The sequence below is a fragment of the Apium graveolens genome, chromosome 9, assembly GCF_009905375.1.
Source record: "Apium graveolens cultivar Ventura chromosome 9, ASM990537v1, whole genome shotgun sequence".
Classification (NCBI taxonomy): domain Eukaryota; kingdom Viridiplantae; phylum Streptophyta; class Magnoliopsida; order Apiales; family Apiaceae; genus Apium; species Apium graveolens.
The window spans coordinates 11,413,088-11,430,284 of NC_133655.1; positions in this window are offsets into that span (position 1 = coordinate 11,413,088).

Below are 17,197 nucleotides of genomic sequence, written 5' to 3' on the forward strand. Positions count from 1 at the left end.
CTTCTTCTTTCAACCTTCTGGCTTCTTCCCTCTTGGCTATTAAGAATTTAGGATGTTCTTGTATCACACAGATACTCTTTCCCTCTCTAAAGATAATAGCCATGTTCATTCTTTCAACCACATCCTTGGTCTCCTTGTGCTTCATGATATTACCACCCAAAACCTTGTCTTCATCAGGCTTTGGAAGGGGAAAATCCACTCCTTTCAACTGAACAAGGCTCAGAGGGTTCTTTGTAGAGTCCTTATTTGATCTGTTGTTGGGCTTGAGAACCATAGGTTTCAGATTCTTGGAAGAAGTCTCTCCAACCTTATTCCTCCTTACTGGCTTGAGCTCCATAATGATTGGCTCCACCTTTGTGCTATGCTTCACATATTGTGATTTTGAAGTTGTAGAACCAAAAATTTGTTGCATCCTTTCATCAATCTTCCTCCTTTGCTCTTTGACTTTCATCTCAGCTGCTGCTATCTGGATTAGATCAATCTCATCAAGCTTTCCTTTGATTTGAAGTGTTGGAGAAGTGGTGATGGCAGGAACTAGCACTTTAGATATTTGAACTTTTGTTGATGGCTCTCCTTCCCCTTCCCCTTTATTCTCCCCCTTTTTGTTATCATCAAGGATAGGGGTCAAGCCTTGTGCTTTTTCCAGCTGCAATAGTAGACTTGTCTGAGATTGTTGATTTTGAAGAATGGTGACCACAGAGTCTTCAATGACTTGAACTCTGGTTTCCAACTTGGCCAGCCTCTTGTCAGCATCAGATTCTCTCCTCAACCTCAGCAATAAATCTTGCATTATACCATAAGGCATGACCGAATCCAACTTCTCAGAATTGTAGGATTTCAGATCAGTAATATCCTTTTTGAGTTCATCCACACTCAAATTCTGTCTGATGTGCTGCAACTGCAAGAGATGCAGAGAGTCTTGATGAGCTTGGAGAATAGCCTTGGTACCAGCATCTGAAGTGTCCTGAAGGGCCATTTGAATAGCCATAACCTGCTTGACCAAAGCTACACCAAACTGCCCTGGTGTAGATTTCTTTGTCCATGCCCATTCAGGTAAATCTGGAACAAAACTTGGGCCTGCATCTCCCCCTAAGTTCATGCTCCCATCCAAAGAAATAGAGTCATCATCATTAGAATTTACTTCAAATTCTTCAGATGGCTCACCAGCTTGAGAAGGCATCCTATTAACAGCAACTTTATCTCTTTGAAGAGATTCTGAAGTGTGCACTATGTTCAAAGTCTGCTCTGCCTCCACATTTCCCTGAGCAGCCAACAGTTGATAGGCTGAAACAGGATGAGTAAAAGTGTCAGCATCCAAGGAAATATTATCAATTTCAGCTTTGTAATGTTGCTGAAATTGTCTTCCCTTTTCAGCATCATCCACAATCATTGACTCACTAGCAATGGCTAGATCCATCCTTATAGCTTCTGTACCTGCTTTTCTCTCATTTTCTCTATATTCTTGCATCAGGGGCTCCCCTTGGCTCACACACACCCTCACACCCTCACCCTCACCTACAAAGGTGGCACTCCCCTCACTGACTTTTGCCATGCTGGAAGAAATAGCATGCATATTTTGACTCTTAACCTCTCTTTTTGCCTGGGAGCAACCCAGCCTCTCACTCAAATTATCACTCCCTTCCCTCAATCCTGGAAGTGATTGTACAGTAACCATGTCTTCTATACTTGGAATTGATTTAGTTATATGTGTAGAGACCATCAACGGATAAGGAGTATCCGTTGAAGTGGAAACTGATGATATCAACGGATAACTGCTGTTAAGCTTATCCGTCGAAGAACAACCACTTGTCAACGGATGAGAGATATCCGTTGAAGAAGGAAAAGATGTAGATATTGAAAGTGACATAATTGTTGAATCTGTGTGAATTGATTTTAAGTGAGGTGACACAGATTCTTCAACTAAGTCTGAAAGAATTGGCAGATGATCCAACAAATCATCTAAAAGATGATGATCACCAGGATTTTAGTGGGGCTCCTCCCTGAGTTTTAAAGAGGGAGAATCAGGAATTGATGTGAATATCATATCCACATCCAGAGATGGTGATGGAGAATTTGGTGATTGATGTGTGTCTATTATGAGAGAATGGGGCTGTGACTCCACATTTGTTGGAGCCACATCAAGCTGAATTTGAGAAGGCAAAGATACAGGTGGATGTATCTGTGCAGTGTGTGCCCCATGTGTTGAAACTAGGGTTTTAGCCTTCTTTCTTCTTAAAAAGGCTTTGATAGGTGAATGTGTGGCTTCAGTGTCCCTCCCTCTTTTGTTCTGTGTCCCTGGTTGGGGACTATTTTCAATAGCTGCATCCTTTTTGGGAGGATGCAACTAGGGATGTGTTTGAATCCTGGGGGGTTTCTTGGTGTTCACCCCTCCCCTCACCACTCACACCCTGTTCACTCCCTTCAGGGTTTATGGTAGTTGTTACAACTGTTGTCTTTTGAGAAACAACAAAGGTGGTTTTCTTTGACTTGTGTTTTGGAATTTTAGTTTTGGTGGCTTTGGTAGGAATCTGTTGGGACAAAGACACAGATTCCATTGCCACACAAGAAGGCAAAGAAACAATGGGGTTGGAAGAAGTAGAAGTTGCAGAAATATTTACCTCACTTACCTGAGGTGCATTCATTATTGGCAAATATACCAATGGCACCTGACTGTTGAGATTAATTCTCACAAGGTCTGCAAGGACCCTTTTCTCTTGTGCCCAACATTTGAGTTTATTGCTCTCATTAGTTATGACCAAACCTTCAGCAACATGGTTAGCCAATAACATAAAGAATCTAGCATAGTAGATGTTATGAGGTCTATTAGTTTTGTTACCTAACCTGGAACCTAATTCTAGCATGACATAGTTGCTAAAATTAAAGTACCTATCAGAAACTAGCATATAGAGCATATTAACAAGAGATGAAGTTATGGCATCAAAATTACTAATCTTCCCAGAGAAAACCTTGATAAAGGCATCTCCAAGAAAACTCCATTCTTTCCTAAGGCCCTTTCTTCTAATGCTCTGTAATAACCCCAATTTTTGAGAAATTTTGAAACCCTTATGAATAGTGTTTTTGCTGAACGAGAAAACTTTTCATGCCACGCTATGTAGGGGTTCTGTTATTGATCTTATGGGATATTATTAGTACTCTATGTGGTATATAAGTGTATGTAAAGATCGTCAGAATCCAATTCCGAACACTTTGATTTTTTCCCGGAAATCCACAAGATACGGAGAGAATTGAGTATAAGGTAACAGGATAAAAAGGATTGAAATTAAAGGATTATAGGAGAGGATCATAAAAGGAATATAATATATTGAGAAAGGTTAAGGGAACCTAAGTAATAAGATCCCGGGTATGATCCCTCAAACGATAAACGAGAACGAAAGATAAGCGAACCGTAAAACAAATAAGTGACCAAGAGACAAGCTTGTACAAGAAGCCAGGGATTGTGACATCATCAAACCACAAGGTGTGGACAAGTGGGAGCATAATGACATGTGCAAGGTGACACAAGCATGACATAGAAGGGAAGGAAGTGTGGTTGAATTATAACCACACAAAATCAAGGTTAATTAAATCATTAACCAAAAACAACACAAAAATCAACCAACCAAGCAAATCATTTCATTTTCATCAAACAAAACACAAAAATATCTTCTTCCCAAGCTAGCTCTCGGCCCATTTCTTAAAATTTGAAGATCCAAGCTCCACCACTTACTATTTAGCAAGGTAATTATCTAAGCTTCCCCATGGATAGTTACATACTTCCTATAAGTTTAAGCTTCTAATTCCAAGCCAATCTTTTTCTATAAATCAAGGAAGAAGATGGTGAATAGTAACCTTCAAGAAATAACTTTAGTTTTCTTGAATTTTTATAAAAGATTAAGGTTATACAAGCAAGGATCAAGGTTCTTTTAGGCATTCAAAGCTCTTGGGTTGTGTTAGGAAGCTTCAAGGAGGTATAAACAACTTTCACCTTTAACTTATAGTTTGAACTTTGAGTTTTGATGAGTTTATGGATGGATTAATGTATATATAGAAATATCCATGTATGTATAGCAAGATCCATGTATGATAGATGGTTTGGTTGGATTTGTGGTGATTTTGGATATGAATCTTGGTTAATGGTTAATGAATCTTAAGTTATGGTTAGTAGATCATGTTTGTGGTTGAATAAGTTGGAAAACCTTGAGATTATGGACTGACTTTGCCTTGATATAAGTTGTGTTTGAGGTATTGATGATGGTTGGGTGGTTTGTAGTGAATTGGTAAAGAATTGGAGTGGTATAAATATTGGTAATCGCGTAAACATAGCCGTCGTAACGTCCGATTTTCTTTAGACTGTTTTGTGCATAACATTAGGACCCGAGGACCCCCTGCTAGATTGTGACCACTGCCATGTTTAGGTAGCTCATGTTACGAGCTTCGTTTTGATATGTAGTTCGTTCGATTCCGATGCACGGTTTAGGAGAAACGACCGTTTCAAGTAACGGCGTTTCGCGAACGAAACTTTTTCCCTCGCCTTACTTTGAAACATAGGTTAAAGACCAAAAAGGGTTAATTAATGTATGAAACATTTATGGTAAGTGTGTTAGGCAGTTGGTAAGACATTCGCGAAGGAATCGCTTTAAAACTCGTAAAGGTTAAATTATTAAAAATGGTGGAGCCGAGGGTACCCGAGTGACTTAAGCGAATCAGTAAGCGCAGAATAAGCGTTAGAGTCTAAGTTAGTTAAAGTATAGATTTACAAGTGACTTTGGTTTAATTCTAACTTACTTGTTGTTTATAGGTTATCAGACTCGTCCCGAGCCATTCGTAACCCCAGTCGCTCAGGCAAGTTTTCTACCAGTTATAACTGTTGTTGTGATGTAAATATATGTATATGCATTATCTTGTGATAGTGCATGATTGTTATTAGCAAATTCTTGCGATATATTGTAGCATGTGATATGGTATATATGCATGCCTGTTTCATATTCTTGAAATATATATCTGTTGGTTCAGTTGATAATACCTATGCTAGAGGATAGCGGTAACTTGCATATACCCTTAGTATAGGGACCCAAAGGTGAAAATATTTTCTAAAACCGGGAGTCGAGGATCCCGAGTAGATTTTGTATATATGGATACGGATATATATATATATTTATATTTATATATTTATATATATATGGTTATAGTTTTCCAAACTATTAATCGAATAAGGTTTATTCGATAACTTGAAACTTTATTTTATTATTGAATATTATTTCGAATATTATTCGAGGGCTTATGACTCCTTTTATTTATTTATCTGAATATTATTTGAATATTCATTCGAGGACTTATGACTCTTTTATATTATTATGAATATTATTTGAATATTCATTTGAGGATCTATGACTCCGATTATTTGCTGAGGTATATTCTTTATTTTATTAAAGAATAAGGTGTCAATAATCAAACTTATTTTCGATTATTCAAATAAAGATAATACTTTCATATAAGTATATCTTTGGTTATTTAATACTCGTTTCAAGTATAAGTTTTAATACTTCTACTTCAATTATTTTTATAAAGATTATTCTTTATGGGAATATTATTTAATTAATAATATTCAGATATTTTCTAATATTCTGGGGACTGATTTACTTCATTAAATCAGTCTTACTCCAAACACTCTTTAAAGTGTTTTCGAGTCTTCAAAATGATTTTTAAAAGTCAGAGCGGATCCCAAAACTCATTTTTATATTTAAGATCTTCCTTTTTAAAGGGGATTTAAATACTCGCTCAAAAACCTGGGGAGTCCGGCTCTGTGGTGTATTTTATATTCGCAACGAGGTTGCAGATTTGGTAAATGAATTGATTACTTGCCCAACGTTCGGGAAGTAAGCCCATCTCATTGAGTCGGCATAAGCGACAGGCCGGGGTACGGTCTATTATTGTGTAAGTGGCTCAGTGGGAGTCCATCAAATGCATAAGTGGCTGAGTGGCAGTCCAGCATAGGTCTTAATTATGACCAGGGTGATGACCAGTGAGGAATTCATCCATCTACAGTAGAAAAGGTTACTTATTGGTATCTTTGCCTGATCAGCGAGATATCGGGTTTATGCCAAAATTCTTTTCCTTTCCAAAATTCATTGGATGTTTCAAACTCTGTTCATACTTTACATAACAGAGGTTCCAGGAAATGTTTAAGAGATATATATATGTGGATATATATATATCGGGACTAAATAAAGTATCTCGTAACTTTATTTCATTCAATAATATTTCAAAGATTGAATCTATTCAAATCTTGTCTTGTAGTCTCATCTATGTGATGAACTTTTGAAACTGATTATAACTTGAACGGTGGTAGTTCAAGTAGTATTGGGAAAGATATAAGTATATTGGGGTATTTGGTAACCTCATCTTTTAAACTTATATCTAATTATTAATTGTCTTATGAATGACAAAGATTTTCAGAAAAACGTTGAGACAAGGTTAGATATATGAGATCACCTTGCAACGATATTTTTTTATATATACAGTTATACACTGGGACTTTGTGTATATTATGCATGGAAGAGGACTTCCAATATTTTGAAAAGTATATATGTATATATACTGAATATTTTGCGACTTCATCGCATTAAGATATCAAACTTGGTTCATTTCTTTTGACCAAGACTTTCATGAGTATTATGAGTAGGCTCATATATTGTAAATCATTATACATATTATTTTGGTGGGCTTGCTGCTCACCCTTGCTTTATTTCTTCATCACACAACAACAGTTAGGAAAGATGGCCAGACCCCAGCAGACCCAGCGCAAGCGCGTGGGAAGCGTCCCGCGTCTTCCCGTTGATGTTGTAGCTGCTATAGCTGCAGAGGTAGATCTATTGTAGATCAGACCATCTACTTTTGAGAATCAATTATGTATAATTATAACTTGTGGCAGATAATGGCAATTAACTGTAAATTTATCAAGTAATCATTTTGGGTTGTAATAACTTTTAAATTGTGGATTCAAAGACTTGTACTTATTTAAATTTCATCTCTGAGACTATAACGGGTTGTGGTGTGTGTTAGTGTGGGGTCACAGCATAAGGTTATTTATTATTAATTAAGTGAAGTGATATTGTGGAAAGAAAGACCGTGACGACCCGGATCCCCGACCCCGGATCTGGGGGTGTTACAGAAATGGTATCAGAGCTAAGCGTTATAAACCTCAGAGATGATGGGACGTTAAGATAATAAGTTCACTAAGATAATAAGAACTCTTGCCAAGTTCATAGTCGGGCTACCTAACGTAGTACTGACAGTTAAAACCCTTATGGGAACCCTTATAAATATCATGATAGGAGCGTAGTTCGTTATCGTATATGGTAGCGGGACTCCGAACCCTGAGGTTGAGGAGCAACATCGCGATGATATTTTATTACTAATTGGAGATCGGATTGTGGATCCGATAGAGTGTCCTAATGCAGGACCGGATGATATTGATATTGAGGATGTAGCGGTTGAGGATGTTGTCCTAGAAGGGATAGTTGTTGAGGAGGATCCCATGGAGGATCCTGACAGGATTGGATAAAGGACCACTGATGAATTGATGACCATGGTTTGGTCGACTACCAGAGGTAGGATTGGCCGGTCACTACCGGAGGTTCGTTCAAGTTGTAAAGATAGTAGCCTCTTTAACGCGGCTTACTCGTAAGACTGAGAAGTTTGAATGGACAGAGAAATGCGAGAACAGCTTTCAAGAACTGAAGCAAAGATTGGTGATGGCCCCTATGCTGGCATTGCCGGATGGAAAAGGAGATTTGTGAAGTATAGTGACGCTTCGCACTAGGGCTTAGGGTGCGTGCTTATGCAGCACGGTAAGATAATCGCGTCTGCGTCAAGACAATTAAGGTAATATGAAATTTGATATCCCCGCCCATGAGCTTAGGCTCGTGGCAATAGTTTTACCCTAAAGATTGGAGGCACTACTTGTATGGAGAGAAGTGCGAGAATTACCTAAGCCATAAGTGCTCTAGTACATTCTTACGTAGAAAGAGCTCAACATACGCCAGAGGAGGCGGTTAGAGCTAATCAAGAATTATGATTGGGAGATTCTTTATCATTCGGGGAAAGCCAATATGGTGGCTGATGCCCTTAGTAAAAAGGAGAGACTCAAGATGATAATGCCTTTTGGAGAGTTTATAAGAGATTTTGAGAAAATGGAAATAAAAGTGAAGGTAACCGGAGCCGGTACCGAAAAGCTGTTTGAGATTGCAATACAGCCCGAATTATTGGAAAAGATCATATTGTGCCAGAAAAAGTTATGAATGAAGGCAGAGAGCCAACAATTAGATAAAAGATTAATATCGAGAAAGATGATAAGGGAATAATGAGGTATTCCTATAGAATTTGGGTTCCGAAAGTTCAAGAGTGTAAGGATGAGAACTTAGATGAGAGCCATAGTTGAGGAATAAGATTTAGAGCAAACCCTGAATGCGATAGTCAGGGAGGTCGCCATCAAGATAGAAGGAACCCATGACATAATGGAGTGGAAAATGAGGATTTTAAATTAAAAGATGACCCCGATTATGGGGAGTAGGATGAAACATTTCATAATAAGGAAACAGAAAGTCGAGTAAGGAAAGGAGACCCGAGACGGTACTCCTATACGGCAATTCATAGACCTGTCTAGACAGAACTTAGACTATTATCCCCAACCACCACTCTGAGGAGATAGTGCGGTGGGAAATTCTTTCATGACCTTTAAGTCGCTAAGCTCTCAGAGTTCCAAGGAACAAGCTGACCCAGTCGAGGCAAGAGCCTGGCTAAAGGAAATAGATGAATCATTTGAGATTCTAAATGATTGACGAACCACAAAAGACTGTTTTGTCACTTACCCTCCCAAGAGAGAGACCACCCGCTGGTGAAAGGCCAAGGAAGGCACGGAGCAAGAGATTATAATAAACTGATTAAAGTTCAGCCAATTGTTTTCGGGATCGTAATTCCCAAGGTTATGGAATAGTGTAAAAGCTTTAGAGCCAGAACAAAGGCAAACGAGTATGATGAATTATGAATCTAAGCTGTAAAAGTTGTTAAGATTCGTTCTGAAGACGCGAATCCAGAATGACGGGATATTTGAAATCAATGCTTATGTTGTGTTGGTTCATGAAATAATGATAAGAGAAAGGAAAATAAAAAGGAATTGAAGTGGAAAGGAATAAAAAGGCAACAGAGTTTGAGGAATGATAAGGGAGTTGGGTATGAGGAAACCCTAAAGACTCCTATTAATAGAAATAGAAAAGTATATGATCGTCAGGATGAGGGTGATTCACCATGAGTTAAAGTTGACGGTTGAAGGCATAAGAGATGCATATAGTTTATCCCCTGTAAGTTGGGAGGATTCGAGGAAACCTTGAGATAATTCGAAGGATAAATAATGAGACGCGGATAGACTAAGGGGATAAGAAAGTAAGAAATTAAGAAAATTGGATGAAGGAAGTGACCTTCAAGAAGGTGAAGTGTAAGACCGGTGGTATGATACCCGGAAAGGGAGACGCCAGATATGAAAGATATCCCAACATCGAGGTGACTGTTGAGATAAACAACAAAAGTAAATAAGGAATTATTAAGAAGAAGTTCACGTTGAACACGACCAATATCTTCCAGAACATCCATGTTATCATTACCAGATTAGGCAAGAAAAGCGGATAACCGTTGTTATCTTTTGGAGGCCATTTTGATTAACCTCATTTTGTATACAGATGTTATTGTGAAATTAGGCGTTTACTATCGAGGTGGGAATGATTGAATAAGATACCCATATCAGGGATATATGACTTTATTTATCCATGGAAGGATGCTTGTACCTTTTTAAAGGTGGAATTAAGGATAGAACATCGGTAACTTAAAACGAATCCTAGGGGAATGCATAAAGGTTGGCATTTCACCCTTAATAGGGATAGTATGAGTTTTGACAGTATGAATTGGAAAGGATTAAGGTAATAATAACCTTTAAGGATCAGTGGAGAAATTCTTCAGAAGTATATAGACAATGGTTCTACTATTAGTAAATGGTATTGTGATATGCCCTGTATCTAGGGAATACAGGAGGAACGATTGAAGGATAACCTTAGAGGTTTTATAAGGAAAAAGGTAATATTCAAAATTCTCAAGAATGGAAATGGGGATAAAGGAAATATGACGTAATTATAATGATGCCAAGTGGGGCACGTGTTAAACCACGAGAAAGTATGGATCAAACCAGTAAAGGTTGAAATTGTTCTAGGCAATTAGGACTTAAGATAAAAGATGTTCTAAGTATAGTTGAGAGTCAGTCGTGACAGTGATTAACCTCTAAAGACTGAGGCAATAACTTATGGAAAAATGGTGATTTTTTTTTTTACTCATCAGATTTTAAGGAATACATCTTCACATAAGCTGTGATTGAAATGAGGTAGAAAATTATTTGGAGGTGGTTAAAATGACATTGACTGTAAGGAAATTTTACTATCAGGAAAGGCCAAAGAGGTGGCCGACACTTTAAGGGTAAGAGGATAATTATAGGCGCGTGTGCCAAAAGAATACAGTGATGATGGTTAAAAATGTGAAGGTTGAATTATGGTTTGGAAGATTGACATTCCTTCTGATGACTGTGCAATACCCAACCGTAATAGTAGTTGGTAAAGGTTTAATTCGTGTAATCGCCATGAACGGGCTATCTATCTTAGAAGGTCCTATCTTGAGATAATCCAGGACCATGTTTCAAAAAGGACTAGATGAACCCTTGAGTTAATTCTTCTATTTAGGGCGTATGATTAAGAATAGTATTAACCTACTATCGTTGCTTTGATTGAAACTCTTCTGCACTTTTATCTGCTTCATGTCATGAAAGTACATCAGAATTTGGAGTGTTCTTCATGAATTATGAATGGTGATTATGTTACCTCCTTAGAAGAATTCGATACGATATGTATGGACTCCGTATGGTTAGCTATTAAAACTTCATGGAAAATGAATGACTACAGTAGGTCAGTGGTGGACCATAGTAAGGCAGCAATGATTCTGCGAGTATCGAGCTGATTACAACCGTGAGAGTTGTATTGGAATAGGTGTCGAGATTGAGTACCCTAATCGGGTCGTGGTAGTGTATAAGTTATCATTGATAGACTAATTAAGTAGAGTGTCTACCTAGTGAATTATTATTCTTTCTTATCAATAGGGAGTCGTATTATTATACGAGGAAGGTTGCGGTGCAAGCATAGAATTCTAGTAACGATGATGTATAGAATGAGATCCCAGATTCGATTTTCGATGTCGAGGGAGTTTCAAAGGTGATTGTGTATAAGCTCGAGGAAGAGCATGGGTCCATAGAATGATGGACGGGATAGCGAAAATATTTAGGCACGTGAAATGCGATGCTATAATACTTGATGTTGATATAAATACATATATGTTTTGTTCTTCTATGACAAACCTCTATAGTTCAGAGGTAGATTCCAAGCCAGATATTTTATGGAAATAAAAATTTTTTTTTATGAATATACAATTCTCTTCAATTCGTTCTTTTCTCTTCTTTTCATTTCATGTAAGCTGAGAAGAACAACCCTTCCAGAAGGGGAGGTATTGCCGAATGACTATCTATCTGTGTGATAGAAGCCGAGTAGGATATCAGCTATTGTTTAATTGCTTGTCAAGTACTAAAGGCTGGCCACCTTCTGTACTAACTATGCGATATAACAAGTGTTCATGATCATAGTGATCTCTCAACAAATTCCTTTACTTCTATTTGATTGATCAAATTTTGGAAAATAGAAACAGCTGAAAAAAAAAAAGAGGAGTAATAAAGTGGTGGTAGTATGCGGAATGGGAATACATTCGTGATACTAAGGTTGACGTGGTTATTAAAGGGTTATAGAACGCTAGCGAGCAAAAGTATGACCAGTATAATATTAGGAACGGAAGGTGATAGCGATTACGAACTGGAAAAGAATGGGTATTGAGGAGCAAGAGCTCTAATGATTGGAAGCTATGATGAGAGTCTGTGCAATAGACTTGAAAGAAATTGGAATGATCACTTAATTCGGATTGAGTTATCTTACGACAATAGATCATATGTCATTATCGAGATGTCGCCTTATGAGATCCTTGAGGGAAGACAATTTCGATCTCCCTTATGTTAGGATGAAGTTGTAGAGCGCAAGATGCTCGGACCCGCAGTAGTCCAAAGGACCAAGGATATGATAGATCTAATCAGAGGACGGCTGGTAGTGGCCCAAGATGGACATGATAAGTATGTTGATTTGACACGAAAGGATAAAGAGTATGAAATAGGGGACCTAGTAATGTTATAGGTATCCCTTGGAAAGGATTGATGAGGTTCGGAAAGAAAGGAAAGCTAAGTCTACAATTTGTTGGACCCTTGGATATATTAAGACGTTTGGGAAGTTAGCATATGAGCTAGCCTTAACCCAGAACCTGTAGCAAGTTCGTAACGTGTTTCACGTATCAATGTTAAGGAAGTGTAATTTAGATGCCAGATGAATAGAGGCATATGAGCGCATAGATATGCAACCCGACGTAACCTATATGGAGCAACCAGGAAGGGTTATAGAGTGAAAAGGAACAAGTGCTTAGGAGAAGGATTATCAAACTAAGCAGAGTTTGGTGGTAGAACCACAATGTGGAAAATTGACTCGAGAGTTAGAAAGTGTAATGCTAAGAAAGTATCCCCATTTGTTTTCTATCTGATTCCGGGACGAAATCCTTTTAAGGAGGGGAGACTGTAATAACCCCAATTTTTGAGAAATTTTGAAACCCTTATGAATAGTGTTTTTGCTGAACGAGAAAACTTTTCATGCCACGCTATGTAGGGGTTCTGTTATTGATCTTATGGGATATTATTAGTACTCTATGTGGTATATAAGTGTATGTAAAGATCGTCAGAATCCAATTCCGAACACTTTGATTTTTTCCCGGAAATCCACAAGATACAGAGAGAATTGAGTATAAGGTAACAGGATAAAAAGGATTGAAATTAAAGGATTATAGGAGAGGATCATAAAAGGAATATAATATATTGAGAAAGGTTAAGGGAACCTAAGTAATAAGATCCCGGGTATGATCCCTCAAACGATAAACGAGAACGAAAGATAAGCGAACCGTAAAACAAATAAGTGACCAAGAGACAAGCTTGTACAAGAAGCCAGGGATTGTGACATCATCAAACCACAAGGTGTGGACAAGTGGGAGCATAATGACATGTGCAAGGTGACACAAGCATGACATAGAAGGGAAGGAAGTGTGGTTGAATTATAACCACACAAAATCAAGGTTAATTAAATCATTAACCAAAAACAACACAAAAATCAACCAACCAAGCAAATCATTTCATTTTCATCAAACAAAACACAAAAATATCTTCTTCCCAAGCTAGCTCTCGGCCCATTTCTTAAAATTTGAAGATCCAAGCTCCACCACTTACTATTTAGCAAGGTAATTATCTAAGCTTCCCCATGGATAGTTACATACTTCCTATAAGTTTAAGCTTCTAATTCCAAGCCAATCTTTTTCTATAAATCAAGGAAGAAGATGGTGAATAGTAACCTTCAAGAAATAACTTTAGTTTTCTTGAATTTTTATAAAAGATTAAGGTTATACAAGCAAGGATCAAGGTTCTTTTAGGCATTCAAAGCTCTTGGGTTGTGTTAGGAAGCTTCAAGGAGGTATAAACAACTTTCACCTTTAACTTATAGTTTGAACTTTGAGTTTTGATGAGTTTATGGATGGATTAATGTATATATAGAAATATCCATGTATGTATAGCAAGATCCATGTATGATAGATGGTTTGGTTGGATTTGTGGTGATTTTGGATATGAATCTTGGTTAATGGTTAATGAATCTTAAGTTATGGTTAGTAGATCATGTTTGTGGTTGAATAAGTTGGAAAACCTTGAGATTATGGACTGACTTTGCCTTGATATAAGTTGTGTTTGAGGTATTGATGATGGTTGGGTGGTTTGTAGTGAATTGGTAAAGAATTGGAGTGGTATAAATATTGGTAATCGCGTAAACATAGCCGTCGTAACGTCCGATTTTCTTTAGACTGTTTTGTGCATAACATTAGGACCCGAGGACCCCCTGCTAGATTGTGACCACTGCCATGTTTAGGTAGCTCATGTTACGAGCTTCGTTTTGATATGTAGTTCGTTCGATTCCGATGCACGGTTTAGGAGAAACGACCGTTTCAAGTAACGGCGTTTCGTGAACGAAACTTTTTCCCTCGCCTTACTTTGAAACATAGGTTAAAGACCAAAAAGGGTTAATTAATGTATGAAACATTTATGGTAAGTGTGTTAGGCAGTTGGTAAGACATTCGCGAAGGAATCGCTTTAAAACTCGTAAAGGTTAAATTATTAAAAATGGTGGAGCCGAGGGTACCCGAGTGACTTAAGCGAATCAGTAAGCGCAGAATAAGCGTTAGAGTCTAAGTTAGTTAAAGTATAGATTTACAAGTGACTTTGGTTTAATTCCAACTTACTTGTTGTTTATAGGTTATCAGACTCGTCCCGAGCCATTCGTAACCCCAGTCGCTCAGGCAAGTTTTCTACCAGTTATAACTGTTGTTGTGATGTAAATATATGTATATGCATTATCTTGTGATAGTGCATGATTGTTATTAGCAAATTCTTGCGATATATTGTAGCATGTGATATGGTATATATGCATGCCTGTTTCATATTCTTGAAATATATATCTGTTGGTTCAGTTGATAATACCTATGCTAGAGGATAGCGGTAACTTGCATATACCCTTAGTATAGGGACCCAAAGGTGAAAATATTTTCTAAAACCGGGAGTCGAGGATCCCGAGTAGATTTTGTATATATGGATACGGATATATATATATATTTATATTTATATATTTATATATATATGGTTATAGTTTTCCAAACTATTAATCGAATAAGGTTTATTCGATAACTTGAAACTTTATTTTATTATTGAATATTATTTCGAATATTATTCGAGGGCTTATGACTCCTTTTATTTATTTATCTGAATATTATTTGAATATTCATTCGAGGACTTATGACTCTTTTATATTATTATGAATATTATTTGAATATTCATTTGAGGATCTATGACTCCGATTATTTGCTGAGGTATATTCTTTATTTTATTAAAGAATAAGGTGTCAATAATCAAACTTATTTTCGATTATTCAAATAAAGATAATACTTTCATATAAGTATATCTTTGGTTATTTAATACTCGTTTCAAGTATAAGTTTTAATACTTCTACTTCAATTATTTTTATAAAGATTATTCTTTATGGGAATATTATTTAATTAATAATATTCAGATATTTTCTAATATTCTGGGGACTGATTTACTTCATTAAATCAGTCTTACTCCAAACACTCTTTAAAGTGTTTTCGAGTCTTCAAAATGATTTTTAAAAGTCAGAGCGGATCCCAAAACTCATTTTTATATTTAAGATCTTCCTTTTTAAAGGGGATTTAAATACTCGCTCAAAAACCTGGGGAGTCCGGCTCTGTGGTGTATTTTATATTCGCAACGAGGTTGCAGATTTGGTAAATGAATTGATTACTTGCCCAACGTTCGGGAAGTAAGCCCATCTCATTGAGTCGGCATAAGCGACAGGCCGGGGTACGGTCTATTATTGTGTAAGTGGCTCAGTGGGAGTCCATCAAATGCATAAGTGGCTGAGTGGCAGTCCAGCATAGGTCTTAATTATGACCAGGGTGATGACCAGTGAGGAATTCATCCATCTACAGTAGAAAAGGTTACTTATTGGTATCTTTGCCTGATCAGCGAGATATCGGGTTTATGCCAAAATTCTTTTCCTTTCCAAAATTCATTGGATGTTTCAAACTCTGTTCATACTTTACATAACAGAGGTTCCAGGAAATGTTTAAGAGATATATATATGTGGATATATATATATCGGGACTAAATAAAGTATCTCGTAACTTTATTTCATTCAATAATATTTCAAAGATTGAATCTATTCAAATCTTGTCTTGTAGTCTCATCTATGTGATGAACTTTTGAAACTGATTATAACTTGAACGGTGGTAGTTCAAGTAGTATTGGGAAAGATATAAGTATATTGGGGTATTTGGTAACCTCATCTTTTAAACTTATATCTAATTATTAATTGTCTTATGAATGACAAAGATTTTCAGAAAAACGTTGAGACAAGGTTAGATATATGAGATCACCTTGCAACGATATTTTTTTATATATACAGTTATACACTGGGACTTTGTGTATATTATGCATGGAAGAGGACTTCCAATATTTTGAAAAGTATATATGTATATATACTGAATATTTTGCGACTTCATCGCATTAAGATATCAAACTTGGTTCATTTCTTTTGACCAAGACTTTCATGAGTATTATGAGTAGGCTCATATATTGTAAATCATTATACATATTATTTTGGTGGGCTTGCTGCTCACCCTTGCTTTATTTCTTCATCACACAACAACAGTTAGGAAAGATGGCCAGACCCCAGCAGACCCAGCGCAAGCGCGTGGGAAGCGTCCCGCGTCTTCCCGTTGATGTTGTAGCTGCTATAGCTGCAGAGGTAGATCTATTGTAGATCAGACCATCTACTTTTGAGAATCAATTATGTATAATTATAACTTGTGGCAGATAATGGCAATTAACTGTAAATTTATCAAGTAATCATTTTGGGTTGTAATAACTTTTAAATTGTGGATTCAAAGACTTGTACTTATTTAAATTTCATCTCTGAGACTATAACGGGTTGTGGTGTGTGTTAGTGTGGGGTCACAGCATAAGGTTATTTATTATTAATTAAGTGAAGTGATATTGTGGAAAGAAAGACCGTGACGACCCGGATCCCCGACCCCGGATCTGGGGGTGTTACATGCTCCCTAAACTAGCAGAATCAAAAGAATAGCCTATGGAATCTAACATAGCAGATACATCATTATCAGTGTGTGGTGTCATGGCATTATTCTCAGGTAGCTTAAAGCAAGACTGTATATCATCACAGTTAATACAGTAATCCTTACCTTTGAGAAAGAAAGTAATGGTCATATCTGTGGAGTTGAACTCTGCAGTTGTCCAAATCTCCTCAATTACCTCACAATAGATAGTTGGGGCTTCCAGCATTGCATAACTTAGTTTGCAGTTCTTGATGAAGTCCACCATCTTGTGATAATCTGA